The sequence below is a fragment of the Leptinotarsa decemlineata genome, unplaced genomic scaffold (assembly GCF_025532065.1).
Source record: "Leptinotarsa decemlineata unplaced genomic scaffold, Ldec_3_MD MMD2_tig00000090_RagTag_RagTag, whole genome shotgun sequence".
NCBI lineage: Eukaryota > Metazoa > Arthropoda > Insecta > Coleoptera > Chrysomelidae > Leptinotarsa > Leptinotarsa decemlineata.
Window position 1 is genome coordinate 4,082,402 of NW_027412541.1, and position 15,662 is coordinate 4,098,063.

Sequence of the window (15,662 nt, forward strand, 5' to 3'; positions counted from 1 at the left end):
TTTACTGGGTGAGTGCCGTGTGGTCTGCACCGGGGGACTGTCAAACACCCATAAGAGAGAGACAGTGATCCCCCGCCACTCACCCTTCCGGAATTTTTTATTTTTTGTTAATAATATTTTTTAATTTTCAGCTTTTAGTTTTTCGGTTGTTGCTTGTTTGTTATTTCTTTGTAATTTCAGTTTTTTTTTTTGTTTATTAAAATTGTTATTTTCGGTTAATCTTTTTAATTTTTTTCAGGGATTTCAAATCAATTTATATTATATTAGACAATGGAAGTCCGAACTGATGAAGTACACCACGAAACATTGTCAACCACCTTCAAACAGTACTTTATCGTTTGCCAAACATATTCAAAATATTTTAAATCGTCAAATCGAATGTTAGGATTCATTATTAGACAAACTCGGAACTTTACGAATAACAATACTATAAAATTATTATACTACTCACTTGTGAGACCTAAATTGGATTTTGCAAGTATAATATGGTCAGGTGAATATCAGTCCACAATCAATGCAGTTGAGAAAATACAAAATAAAATGCTCAGGTATTTATTTTATAAACAGTACCGTATGAGGGCTGACTATGAAATTATCAACTTAGACATGTCTTCAAAGTTCTCTTTAGAAACTAGGAGATCCCTCACCATAATGTATTTTTTGTACAATGTAATAAACAACAAGATAAGTGCACCAGAAATCCTATCATTACTGAGATTCAATGTCTCTTCCCGTAGAACTCTGAGAACTTATCCTTCAATATTCCGTTGGTGGTTACAACGAACAGATTCCCTCTCGTGACCATGCTACGACTGGCCAATACATGTAGTGTGCTAGTAGATTTAGATTGGACTCTACCTCAGGGAGTATTTCGTAGAGCAATATTAGATTATTTCTTGAATACATCTGTTTGACATACGGTATATATATTTATTATATTCAGTATTTTCATCTGTGCCAGAATGTGATTTTCTATCGATAAGCTAATTTATATATATTATTATTATTATAGATTTTATCGCACAACTATATTCAATATTCTATTCTATTCTATTCAACCTCAGAGTTTTTGAGTAGGTACACAACTGACTCTCATGATTTATAATTATTGAAATGTGAGGATTACTTTATATTCATTATCCACGTAATTAGACCTTTGGCCTGTTTGGATGCGAATAAATAGATAAATAAATAAATAAACGAATTATATAAACAATTTGTTCAGAGTAGTTGTTTTAAGTGAATTGAAGGGGTTAAATTTTTAGGAGTGATTAATTTTTAGGAAAGAAAGTTTTAGGCTTTCTACTGCTCCATCTTGATACAAAAAAAATTAGGAAATCTTTCAAAGAAAGGAGGGAATTAATCAATTTGAATATGAGTAACTCTATACATGGATGTGTAGATCATGCAACGAGGCAATTTTCAGGCACAAACTGGAAGAAAGCCCTCCTGAAACAGCTACTTTCATATAAACATTTAATTACACGAATGAAAAAAATTCTTTCGAAACAAATACTTCTACATGAACACTGAATTATACAGAAGATACTTTTCTCTACTCAGTTTGTTTTCCAAACATTCGTTATGGAATGAAATTCAGATATCATTCACAGGAGTTCTACTTTAAATGAATGATAATAAATTGCACTTACATGGAACACTGTCATCCTCACTGGTATACATCGATGTTTCGCCATAAGACACTTGCCTTGGAGCTCGTCAGTACCAAATTGGATATCATTATAGAAAATACACACAATTCATTCATGGATTACGATTTTTAATGTCACGGAATAAGTTTGATCTACTTATGTCATCGATGAAATCGTAATGGCATTCATTCACCTATTTGATTAAATCCCAGCCAAGAGAAATCTTATTTGAATTGAAGGGGTTATATTTTTAGGAGTGATTGATTTTTAGGAAAGAAATTTTTGGCTTTCTACTACTCCATCTTGATAAAAAAAATGTGGGAATCTTCCAAAGAAAGGAAGGAAGTAATCAATTTGAAAATAAGTAACTCTATACTGGATGTGTAGATCATGCAAAGAAGCAACTTTCAGACACAAACTGGAAGAAAGCCCTCCTGAAATGAATGGTAATGAATTGCACTTACATGGAACACTGATATCCTCATTGGTGTACATCGATGTTTCAGGAGGGCTTTCTTTCAGTTTGTGTCTTGAAGTTGCATAATCTACACATCCAAGTATATACTTATTTTAAAATTGATTACTTCCTTCCTTTCTTTGGAAGATTCCCACATTTTTTTGCATCAAGATGGAGTAGTAGAAAGCCAAAAACTTTCTTTGTTTCAAGTGTTTTCCGTAATACAAAGTAAAAATCAGAGGCAAAAAACATTTATAAATGAAATCGGTTCATTCATTAATATTGGTATTTGCATCTATTCATGATTACTCTTTGAACATATACATTATTTTCATATGTTACATAGAAAATATTCCGAATCGATAGTTATTAACGATGTATAGGAACTTATACACAACTCTTCTAGTAGTTATTACTTATTAGGCAAATTGATGGATCAATGTGTAATATCTGGGAGTCACCAAAAATTACAATTCATAATTCAATTATGATGAATTACCTACAGCATGAGTAAATATATCAAAAGTGATTCAAGTTCGTTTATGTGGTATTTTTTATTTGATTCATCGATACACCTGCACGTCGTCTTGATTTCAAATAGGTTGGAGCCTGGCTCCCTTACCCTTTAGGCTGATGTTTGCCAGAAGGAAAAACGGGTCATAACTGATGGCCAATTCATCGATACATATATTTCGAATTAAAAGACCTTGTGTTACATTTTTTAATGACAAAACACAAGCAACACAGGAAACTTCTTAAGGAGCTCTAAAAGCGGTACCTGTGCGAAAGTAGCGATTTACGATTCACATTAGATTTGAAGCGCTGGAGACTAAAAAAAATTTGTGAAAACGTTCTCAGGAAGTTTATTCCACATAAACGCAGTTCTCCAAATGGAAGAGTTCCTAAACAGTGAAGTTCAAGGTGACTGAGTTGAACCTCAAAACGATGAACAGTTACAGTTCGTCGCGTATTTCTGATATGTACCGCTATTAGTGGAATCAAATGTGCAAGTCACTTGAACACCCGTGAAAGTACCTACCTATAGAAGAGAGACAATTCTCCATCCTTTCTTCGATGTACCAGACTGTCAAGGTTGCAAGTGATATTCGCGTCGCCACTCAGGTGGAAGGCTCTTTTCTGGATAGAATCCAGCAGCTTCACGGAATGCTTAGGGACGGAGCTCCATACATGAGAACAATACTCCAAAGAAGGTCTGATCTGAACTTTATAAAACATTAAAAGTTGTTGAGGTGTGTACCTTTTTCTGATTCGGAACAGAGTTCCAAGATTTTGAGAAGCAGCCTTTGCAATTCCAGCGACATGATTGTGCCAAGACATATTGGTGTCCATTTTAACCACCAACAAACTTATCGTAGCAGAAAGTGAAATTGTCTGTCCTGACATTATTATATCCGATTTGGTGACATTTATCTTTTTGTATAAACCGATGCCTGGGTTTTTGTCGCATTGGATTGAACCTGGTTAGTTTCAACCCAATTCGAAATCCTCATTATTATTTGCAACTTCCTGATGCCAATGAAGATGTGCATCCCAAACGATGTGCTGGAATCCAAATGTAATGACGAGACAAGTGTGCTGTCGGTAGCAAAGCAATATACAGGGTGTAACTAAATAAGGGCAAAACATTTAAGGACGTGATTCCTCATCGAAAAAAATATAGGATCTTTCAATTCAATTTCATTGGAGCATCCTTTGTTAAGATACAACCCCTTAAAGGGGGTACATAAAATTTGTATAACAATATTTTTCACAAGGACTAAAAAAGTTAAAATATTGAAATTGACTTGACGTTTTGTACTACCAAAATGACACTTAGCCAGAAATTTATTTGGTTCACCCCATGGTTGTGAGGGGTGGAAAACACAACCCTTAAAATTTATTTTCTATGTAACTTTTTGTCTCATTATTTGTTTACTATTTAAAAATTTATTTCCGATAGCCTGTTTCATTCTAAACAAAAAATGTCTCTTGGTTTTTTTGACCAAAATAAACCAGTTCGCAGCAAAAAATTATTTTACGAACAGTGCTTGTGAAAAAAATTGTTATACAAATTTTATGTACCCCCTTTAAGGGGCTGTATCTTAACAAGGTTTGTTCCAATGAAGTTTCTGTATATGAAAGATCCTATCTTTTTTTCGATGAGGAATCACCTCCTTGAATGTTTTGCACTTATTCAGTTACACCCTGTATTGGATTCGTGGTTTTTTCCAGACAATATGGATCCCTGGGGAACACCAGCGTTGATGGTGTATTCGAGAGATATCCATCGACGGCCTACTTGCAGGGAACTTTCTTTCAGGAAGCTGGAGAGCCATGCAGAATAATAATTTCCATTCTGATATATAGTTGTTTCCTAGGTGTCCTAACAGCAAAATTGTCTCATGTATCTATGATCAGATTCATAAGAAAATTTATTTCCAAACTAAAATTTTGTTAGGACGATGACATTGCCCCTTACGAAGACGCTATCTGTCTCAATCCGCGAATATCAAAAGAAAACGAGGGTACCCAATGCGGTTAGTCACAAAACCAAGCTTCGATATCGACCGCCAAACGATATTCATCCTCTGTGTTTCTCTTCAAGATAACTACTTGGAACCAAAGCCCAAAAAACAACGCAATCGCAATCTAACATCAAACAGCGCTTACTCGTCCCGTCATAGGTTTTTCCGCTATAGAAATGGTGCTAGACTGAACCACAAATGCACTACTGGATGCAACTATCCTTGATTAAACAAGTCTGTGTAATCAAAGGCGATGACATCTACTATCTACCGTTAGGGTAGAGATCCCCATCTGTCAGATCGACAGAAAACTCAATTCGCGAATATCAATGATGAACGAGGCTCTCCATGTCCGTTAGTTGCAAAGCGGGTCGAAACAGCGTTGCCTGGATTACGCTTGTGTTGTTTTTTTACTCTGTTTTCAGTTAGTTGTTTTGCAGTCGAAACTGCAGAGGACAAATTTCGTTTGGCGGTCGATGTCAAAGCTTAGCTTTTCAACTGATCGCCTTGGAAGCCTCGTATTCGAGGAATGAGGTTTCTGTTGATCGCCGATCCAAAAGATGGCGTCTTCGTACTCCGTACTTGGCATGTCCTTTGAGAAGTATTGAGTTCGGCAGTGCAATCCGTGGTTCAGCCTAGCTTGAAATTTGACCCTCCGACACAGCCATCATTTTTCATCTACTTTGAAAACAGGAGTTTCCCTTTAAATTTGTCCAATTTGGCCCACTCTGTACTTACCAAACCATAGAAGCTTAGTAATATTCCGGAAAGTTTCTGCTTCTTTTAGCAATATTAGAAAATGTTTGACACTTGCCTGACAGAACTGAGCCATACTATTTTGAAACTTCCATCTCATTAACGACTTTGAATGGGAAATTTGATGAAATTTAAAAAGAGTTTCAATTAAACATGTTTGATAATTGTGATACATTATTGATAATGAGGTATCTTTGGTTAGATTAAACTTTTCCTATGGTAATAAAAACACCAGATATTGCCCCGTGAGACAAATATTTGATTATAATCGGGGGTAAAAAAAGCAGAATGGAATGGGAAAATATTTTTCATTATTGATTTCAAAAGTAGGTAGAAAAAAAATGAATTGAAGAATATTTTTCCCTCTAAAACGTGCAGTGACGTGCAATTCAACAGAGTAATATGTTTTTATTTTTGATCCATGAGGTCATAAATAAAACTGTGATGAAGAAATCGTAATGAAATGTAATTCCAATAAAATGAAAACCCTAATGAGGTTGGGAATTGTTAGGCTATAACTTTGATTGAAATTAATGTTTTTGGTTACGATTGTGTGGTAATAAAATGATCGTATAATTCTTGAGAACGAAGAGTTGCAATTTCAGAAATAGTTTCTAGTAAATGATGAAATAAATAGGCCACACTGGAATGTTTGTGAACAAACATATATTTTGTCTGGATTCCGAGCAGAAAACAGTAATGGTACTCTTTACCTAGTGTCACTAATATTTTTAAAGCAACTGATTCGAAATAAATACATATTTGATTTTTCTTCACTTCGATATTGTCAATCCAAAACTCTTATATCTTTTTTTAAACTCTTATATCTTATATCTGCGTGTTAGTTTTTTTGTTTGTTTATTTATTTGTTTGGGTCAAATTTAGTAATTGAAGTTCGACCTTCTTCATACACACACAGACATTTATTTTTGATGACAATATAATTTATTCAATCGTGTATCATTGTAAATTCGAGACGGCCGCAGCTACAAAATGGCGGATTACATATTTTTTCACAGCTACCTCAATATGAGTATCAAATGACAGGGCTTGACTAGTAGAATAGTAGTGCATTTTGAAAAAGATGCAAATTCTAGATGGCCTCAGCTACAAAATGGCGAATTACATATTTTTCACAACTACCTCAGAATGGGTATCGAATGACAGGGCTTGACTAGTAGAATAGAAGTACACTTTGAGAAAGATGCGAATTCAAGATAACGGAGCTACAAAATGGCGGATTACATATTAGTTTGTAATACTGAGGCAATAACTGAACTGAACAGAATGAGAAGGATTGAGTAACAAAATTAGATACTAAAATTATGAAAATGAAATAAGTAAAAAAAAATATGTTAAACGGTTTTATTGAAAAAAAGATAATAATGATGTATAGATAACATACTAAAAACTGAAAATTAATTTAGAAGGTTCTTTGTAGAAGTCATCACACCATTTACAATTGTGATTAGATGAAAAAGGAATAAAATCGTTGGGCGTAGTATTTGCATACCTATTTACTCAGGTTACGATACGCCCAACAATTTCATACTTCTTTTATCTGATCAATACCGTATATTGCTGAGGAGAGTGGTGTGATGACTGTACCTAGGACCTTCCGAATTATTTTTTAGTTTTCACTATGTTATCTACATTATTATTATTTTTTTTCAATTAAACCGTTCAATATGATTTTTTTTAAAGTTATTTTGTACAAATTGTAAAGATGTTAACGCAAAAAAAAATTTATAATTTATCTGTATATTTTTTTTTCATTTCTATTGATGATGAATAATGGAAAATGAGAAATAAAACTTTCTGTTTTTCACCACTTTCATTTGTAACTAACGTTACTGCAGTTTTGGCCTATAAGGGCATTTTCAAACTAATACAATAAACTAAAAATGTTAGCCATTATATATCTAAACACCACTGTTGGTAATAACAGAGGTACTTAACTCAATTGAGCACCTAAATTTTGTTTACCTGTGACAATGTGGGTACTTACACTAATCTGAAAACCGGCGAGAAGACCAGGTCAATTTGGAAACTTGTGGTTGCATTCCAAGAAATGGTACGAAAACATCGAATCAAAAGTTAGTCACAAAACGAAGCCTCTTTAGTTATTGAATTATACACCCCCAGATCAAACAATCAGAAATCAATAAATTTATAACTCTTAACATATTTTGGTAAAAGAACAGAGACCATTGCGGGTTTTTTTAAAAAAAAACAATGTGGAAGTGGCATTCAGACCACATGCCGGGTTATGTAATTTCCTTTTCAATACCAAAGATGAAGTAGACAAGATGGAGTAATCTGGAGTTTATAAGCTTTTAACCATCCGGAGTAATAGTATTAATGTGTCACAATGTGGTCGAAATTTCCCAAAACGGAATGCTGAACATGAAAGGTCCTTCTGAATAGGTTAAACTTATTCGACGGTTTCAAACCATTCCTTGGAATGCATCATAAGTTCCCGAATTTAAACAATACGGAAATTTTGCACTATGCAAGCAAATGTTGGAAAATCAATTATTTCGAATCCTTAGAAGTTCATAAGTATTAGCATTCGGATGTAACCTGCTAAATGATCAAATCGATCTAGTTTATTCACCGGTTTTCAAATTAGTGTACTTACCCATCTTTGAAACAGGTAAACAAATGTAAGGTACTCAATTAAGTCAAGTAACCCTTTTGTTTGAAGGTGGTTGACAATGTTTCGTGGTGTATTTCATCAGTTCGGACTTCTATTGTCTGATATAATATAAATTGATTTGAAATCCCAGAAAGAATCTGTAAAAAATTGAAAAAGATCAACCGAACAATAACAATTTTTATTAAACAAACAACTGAAAATTGCAAAGAAATAACATACAAGCAACAACCAAAAAAATGAAAAAATTTAAATATTATTACGAGCTGAAAATAAAAAAAAATTATTAACAAGAAATGAAAATTTTAATTTGAAGGATTCCGAACCAAGTTGCGTCACGACGTTTCGATTGTTAGTATCCATAATCGTCTTCGGGTGATGACTGTACTTATTACTCCGAGATCCGACTATCAACTTATCAACATAACATCAAGTGGGCTCAAGCTAAAATCATCCACAAGGAGAAACACTGGTTTAGGAGAAAATTCAAAGAAGAATATGTTGTCCAACAACGCATTTAGCCAAGCTAGCGTAGAGATACGTAAAATATGGAAATCTCCAATCAAGCGGGAAACGACCATCTCCCGCTAAAACCAATGAAGCGGAGAGAGAGAAGAGGGGATAGGTGGAAGCACTCGAATGACCTATAAATAGTCGGATCTCGGAGGAATAAGTCCACTCATTACCGGAAGACGATTGTGGATACTAACAATTTTTCACATATTCTTTCTGGGATTTCAAATCAATTTATATTATATTAGACAATAGAAGTCTGAACTGATGAAATACCCCTGTTATTCCTATGGTGGGTTTAGATATGTAAGGGCTAATATTATCAACTAATTACCAGTATATTGTATTGGTTTGAAAATGTCCTAATATGACGAAACGTTAAGTAAGTAACGTTAGTTACAAATGAAAGTAGTAAAAAAAGTTTCATTTCTCAATTTTATATAAAAATTATATTATGTTTGGCCATTAATAAATTAGATTATTAAAAAGTAATTTGCTTTCAATTTATTATGTTTGTACCTGAAAACTTTTCACTCCTTGGTTATGATAGTAAAGGTTATTTTTAATACACATACATATTTTTCTTATCGTTACTTGTAATACAATATTTAAAACTGAGCAATGGTTTTGATTTTTTTCAAATGTTTGTTTCTGAATGCATACTACTGAACATCAACAAAAAACCTCCAAGCACTCAGTGCCTTATGGAGGCGTTATATACCCCGTACTCTGAGTTGTAAACTTCCCCCCCCCAAATGATTTTCTGGATCCGCCACTGGATCACATCACCTTTAACTGAAGCATACACATTTAATAATTTTTTCATTGATGCACCAAAGAAAGTTATACATAATATACCAGATGTAGATGGGAATGCTGCCCTACTCAGAGAAATATGAATTCAATGGTAGTACATAAATATATAAACATAGAATTACACAAAAGGAAAAATATTTTCGAAACAACTACTTTTATATGAACATTGAATTATACAAAAAACCCTTTCTCTTATTGAGTTTGTATCAAAAACATTCGTTATTTTATGTTGAAGATGAGATATTTTATTTTTTAGGTTTAAATTCAAAATGTAGTATTATATGAATATTTCCATTGACAAAAATTACAAGAATATCGTAACACCGGTTCCGATTGGTTTTCCAAAATTTTCTCAAAAAATTTGGATTATATGAAAACATGGATGGTACAAAAGTTGTAGATCTTGATATTTCCTACAACTTTTGTATTCAATTTTTTCTTACTCTCAGTAGGAGGGTTGGTTTCAGAGGAAACAGTGAAAAACCGTTTTCAACCCCTAAAATTTACCCCGTTATATTCCCTGTAGCTTTAATGAAATTAATAATTTTTATGTTGTAAAAACGATATTTCATTTTCTCTGATATTGTTTATGATGCTATTTATTTTTCTCTTCCTTCCGTTTCTAATGGGCTTCTGCACTGTTCTATAAGTAAAATAGCGGTGTCACATATTTCTTCATTAAATAAAACAAATTGTTTTCTTTTATGTAGTCTTTGGATAATTTGAGGAGTAGTTCTCTTATACCGTAGTGTTCAAGTATTTGGTGGGAGGCACAGTCGAAGTCTCTTATAACAGCTGTGAATTCACTTCAGTTATGAATAGTTTTATTTTTATAAAAAAACATACGAATTGATTTTTCAAGATTAGTTCCATTATTTTTCCAAGCAGAGGTATGATAGATCTGTGATATCTTCGGTGATATCGTTTATAGATATAGGTGTTACTCCACAAACTTTCAAGGGGTCGAAAAAAATGCAAACAATAATAATAGCATTTGGAGTTCCAGCAATATTCTATGTAAACTACTTCATTATTATATTCTCAATGGAGAAGATTTCGAATGATGGTGAATTAATCAGAATGTTTATTGCTAGTTAAGGTGACAAATTCGAAGATCATGTTTTTGTGGGTTCTAGAATAGGATTTGAAAAATCCTATTCTAGAAATAGGAAATGAAAAATCCGCTCTGCTTACAGAAATAACCATTTGACCCAACATGATATTTGATGTATCCTCAATAGAAAGGAAAAGCACGTAGATACTTTCGTAAATTTTGGCTCCAAAATCAGTGATTCAGTGGAATAATGCCCGTTTTCCATTTCACCCTGTATTCCCAATCTAAACCACTAGACAAGTGTATGACCTCCGAGAAATGAACCTTTTATCTAAAAAGACGAGACTGCTTTGGTGGTGCGTATGCGGTCTTTGGCCTGTGGTTGCAAACCGTCCGTCGTGCAAAGTCCCTATGAGAGGATGTGTATCCGACCCAGGCCCGGCCTTGGGCTGACTCAAGGGCATTCTGCCTCAGATTCTCCAACGACCGATCGTTCTTTGTTGCCGACACGAGCATTGAAAACGCCCTACAGCAGTGGCGTACAGAATCATCTAAATGACCTACAAAATTTGATTGAAGTTGGGCAGAATTTACGAGAAAAGTTATCGTTTGTGCACCTGTACAGATGATACAATAGAATAAACAGGAAACAACCTGTCTCTGTTCATAAACTGCGTAAACGCAGTTATTTTTATCAAGGACCGCCTGCCCGGTACTGACGATGCCCAACAGGCTGAAACAGCTGTTACCGATGGCTCTTAAATTTAATCAATATGGGAATAATCAGAATAGTACTTATCTATTTATCTTTTGATTTTCATGGAATTATTTTCCAGCATCTTGACTGCATTAACCTTTCCCGATTTCATATCATTTCTAGAAACATGTGGATTTGTTTCTCGATGGCATTCCATGATAGCTTCTGAAATTTCAGCTACCTCTGTTGTCGGTTGAATGGTCAAACCATTAACACTGACATAAAAACTTGGCAAGTTAACGTGGGTGTCACACTAATAGGTGGTTCCACTTAAGTCTCGCTTGCGTTTACGCAATAATTTTCATCAAGTACTTCTCTAAGTTATTCATATTTTATCTTCAATCGAGGACCGCCTGCCCGGTACTGTCACCGGTGGCTCTCAAATTGAGATCAATATGGGAATGATCTATAGTACTTATCTATTTATCTTATGATTTTCATAGAATTATTTTCCAGCAGCTTGACTACATTAACCTTTCTCGATTTCTAGAAACATGTGGATCCGTTTTCTGCTGCCGCAGTTTCGGTTGACTGGCCAAACCACCAACACTGACATAAAAACTTAGCCAGTTGACTTGGGTAATGTAACTGTTCTTAATTGTTAGCCAGGGTATTTGGTTCGAAATTATTGTTTTATCCTCCCATCAAAACATATGGCAGACAATAATAGGTAGATTCGGAAACTCCACCGTTAATTGAATCAAAATAAAACCCTTTAGCATTATCAGTAGATGATACAGACTTCTTATCATCTCCTGATTATGTTAACTTGGTTATCGAAACGCGAGACAGTATTTATGTTATGATGGGGGACAATAGAAGTAAAGACAGAGTTCTACTAAGTGATGTAGTCTGCAGTTACTGGGATAGTTTTGATATTTCAGATTAGAATGTTACCTATGACAATAAAAAATGTCTTTACTTAATGATACTTAAAACATCCGCCTCTGCCTAACAGAAACACTCGATAACTTGACCTCCATGCATGGGTGATTTAAGGATTTTGTCAAGTTTGAAGATGTTATCTGGTTTCAGTCTAAAGTTTGAATGAACAAATCAAGCTAATGAAAAAACTAATGATGTCATAGCGGCAATAGTTTTTCATTACTTTGGTTTAGTGAAAACTCTATGTTCGTTTCAGAACTTATGTCACGTTGAGGTGAAGATTTGAACTTCCAATACCAGAAAAATATACAGATGAGAATTTGATCAAGAATCGTGTTAGTTTTGCAAAAATGTGAACAGTAATAGAAACAGATAATTCCGTGATGATTAAAATCAGCCATGATTGTGTTACTATATACTGAAATTAATAATCTAACTAATGAAATTTTCACTTTTAGTTGAATTATAAAAAATATATTTGATGAACACCTATTTCAAATCAGATGATGGAATAAGATGTATTGGCCTCATCAGCGCTGATGAGGCCAATAGCCAGAAACACGTGTCCGCGGTTTGCCTCCATATTTCTTGAGTGTCTTGTCCACGAATTTTTCCCTTTTGATGTATATCATACACACGATATAAAAATCTATATCTATGTATTTGTATCCTGGACCCGGAAGTCACGCAGGTAGCTATAGCTGCCTACGTGGTGATGTTAGATGATGCCTGAATTATATTTCTCGTTCACACAAAAGGGTTTTTAAAAACTTTTTATTTGAACAGAGTAACAACTAATAACTATAAAATATAAGTACTGGCTATTACAAATAAATTGAACCTATTTATACATAAATTATTGCCGACTTTGCAGATATCAGCAAAATAATTGATGTCGTCTTCGGGTCATCGAACAATATCCTGCTGATGTAAGAGGTTATCGAACTGTAACTTCTCCATCCCCTGGGGAAGTCTTGTAAGGGACGAACAAGACTGAAGATGATGCTTCGTGTTCGGGAACTGGTGGATCATCATTGGATGGTTCTTTCTTCGTTTGCCTTTTCAATCTGTAAATTACGTATAGAATGAAGATGGTGATTGAAATGTAAATGGGAGTCATCCAGAAATGGCTATTATCAGATTGTCTGGTTTCTTCTGGGATGAGTTGTAACTTCTCCTCTTCTAGGGTCAGATGTTGTAGTTTATCCAGGGAATCTTATCTAATTTCAATGGTTTGAATTTCAGCGAGGAGTTGATGTGAGCTGTCTTGATATTTGGTAAAGTGAGGGGCTCGTCTAATATGACACTTTTGGAGTTTATGAAGGCTTCATTGTTGGTTTTGAATTCACAACCTGGTGGAAGTTTTATCAGATGCACTCCTTCCAGAACCATAACTTTCGTACTGGAACAATGTGTAGATATCTTCGTGGCCTGTGGAAATATTCCTATGTAATGGGCTTCTGACATTTCCAGAATCAGTGTTGCATTCATCGAAACTGGAACGTGTTCACATTTTGCTTCTTCATCTGTTATTTCCAACATCTGGGTAACACAGTCAGGGGATCTGCCAGTATCTTGGAGGAAATTTTCTTCGCAAAGGTAATCCAGGCCAATTCGTTCACAAGGTGAATTTAGGTATTGGTAGAGGTAGGGACTGACTGTTAGGTAAGGAGTTGGTGGAATAATTATTGTCGAATTTTGTGTAGGAATGGGAAATAAGTGGAAGTAGGTGAATGTATCAGGGAATATTAAGGGAACATGAAGGATGAATACGATTTTATGATCCGTGTGGTAGGCGTCTATTTTGATGACGTCGTAGTATTTATGGATGTCGTCCTCCTGGTTATAGAGTAACTGGTTTTCTGAGTGGTAGGTGAGCAGTGTCCTTACGATCCAACTTAAATCTTCGCTTTTGAGGACGCTGTTATGGACTGTATTGATCCTTGCCAGGGATACTGCCATTTCTAAGTCATTCAGTGTTTGTAAAATAACTTGAAGTATCAGGTTGATTTGATCCAATACGTTTCTGGTTTCCAGATAGTGATTGAAGTCAAAAACGAGTCTATTGAGATCGGTTTCAATTCTCTTGACTTCTATTGAGATGGTATCTTGATTATGTGTTAATAGAGAGATGGTTTCATTGTAGCTTTCCATTATTCTTGTGTTTAAACTGATGTGTTGGTTCACATGACTTATTATGTTCCTTTGGTTGTTTTCTAGGGAAGCAATAGCATTCTCATATTTCCTTGCATCTTCTTGGTCCAAGTTTCCAGAAATTGCTTTGATCACACTTCCTAAGCCATCTATGAGTCCTCTTTTGGGTCTACTGAGAGGATAAAGAGTCTGTAGCTTTTCCTTGGCAGTTTTCAGTTGGTACTTCAGTCCTTGATCGAAATTTTGCAAGTTGAAGAAATAAGGGTCACTTAGTCCGTTACGAATTGCTGTGGAGACGGCATCATATTGGGATTCTATAGCGAATATCTCTTCGTGGATGGGTTGAAGATCATAGTAGTGGATGAAGTCGTGGGTACTAGTCTTGATCTTTGCTTGTCCCATCTTGAGGGGAAGTAGTCCTGGATTTGTCTTGAGGTTCTGGATTTCGATCTCCTGTCCTCTCGTCAGATGAAGACTGTAAAGGGACGAAGAATTTAGTAATCTTATTAGGCAAATGTCTTATATTTTTCTTATGGACGTTTGCATTTTCTGTCTCGACAGTTACTGTTTGGTCTTTTTGGATGGATTTTGGGAGGAAGGGTGGTAGCAGTTTGTTTCTTTTCACTGTTTTTCTTGTGTACACCTTGGTGCAGGGTTTGTAGGTAATAGGAGTTTCTCTTTTCTTGTTTCTCTTCTCTATGATATTTGTTTTCTGTTTCTGTAAATCTTCGTTGATTTTCCTATATATTTCCTTCGTTTTTTCCCTGTGTTGTTGGACGTAGTTGTTAATCAAGGCTCGTCTTATGTCGATATCGAATGGGTCTTGACTATTGAGATGTCCGTTCAGAATATCCATAGGTTTCTGTCTTGTTGCTGAATGGATAGAGTTGTTGTATCCTAAGATGGCATAGAGCATCTGTTCTTTGATGTCTCTTTTCTTATGCATATCTCTCAATATTCTCAGGTGCTCGATCAATGTGGAATGGAATCTTTCCACTATCCCGTTTGACTGAGGGTTTTCTGGAGTGGTATAGTGAATATTGACTTTATGTGTATCAACAAATTCTTGGATCAGTCCATTTTTGAATTCCGTTCCATTATCAGTGACGATCATATGTGGTATTCCATGATGGTTGATGAATACTAAGAGAGCATTGAGAGTGTTGATAGCATTACATCCCTCTATTGGATACGCCTGGCCATATTTTGAAAATGCATCCACAATCGTCAGGAATTTTTGTCCAGCAGCCTGAAAGGTATCCATGTGAATTATTTCAAGAGGCTTCGTTGGGGTAGGTGTCAGCATGAACTTTGGCTTCTCTGGTCTTCGATCATACTTGTTGATTTGACAAGTTTCGCATAAGTTGATAGCTTCTTCGATATCCTTTTTTATATTGGGCCAATAATACAATCTTTTGATCCGAGTTTCCGTTTCGG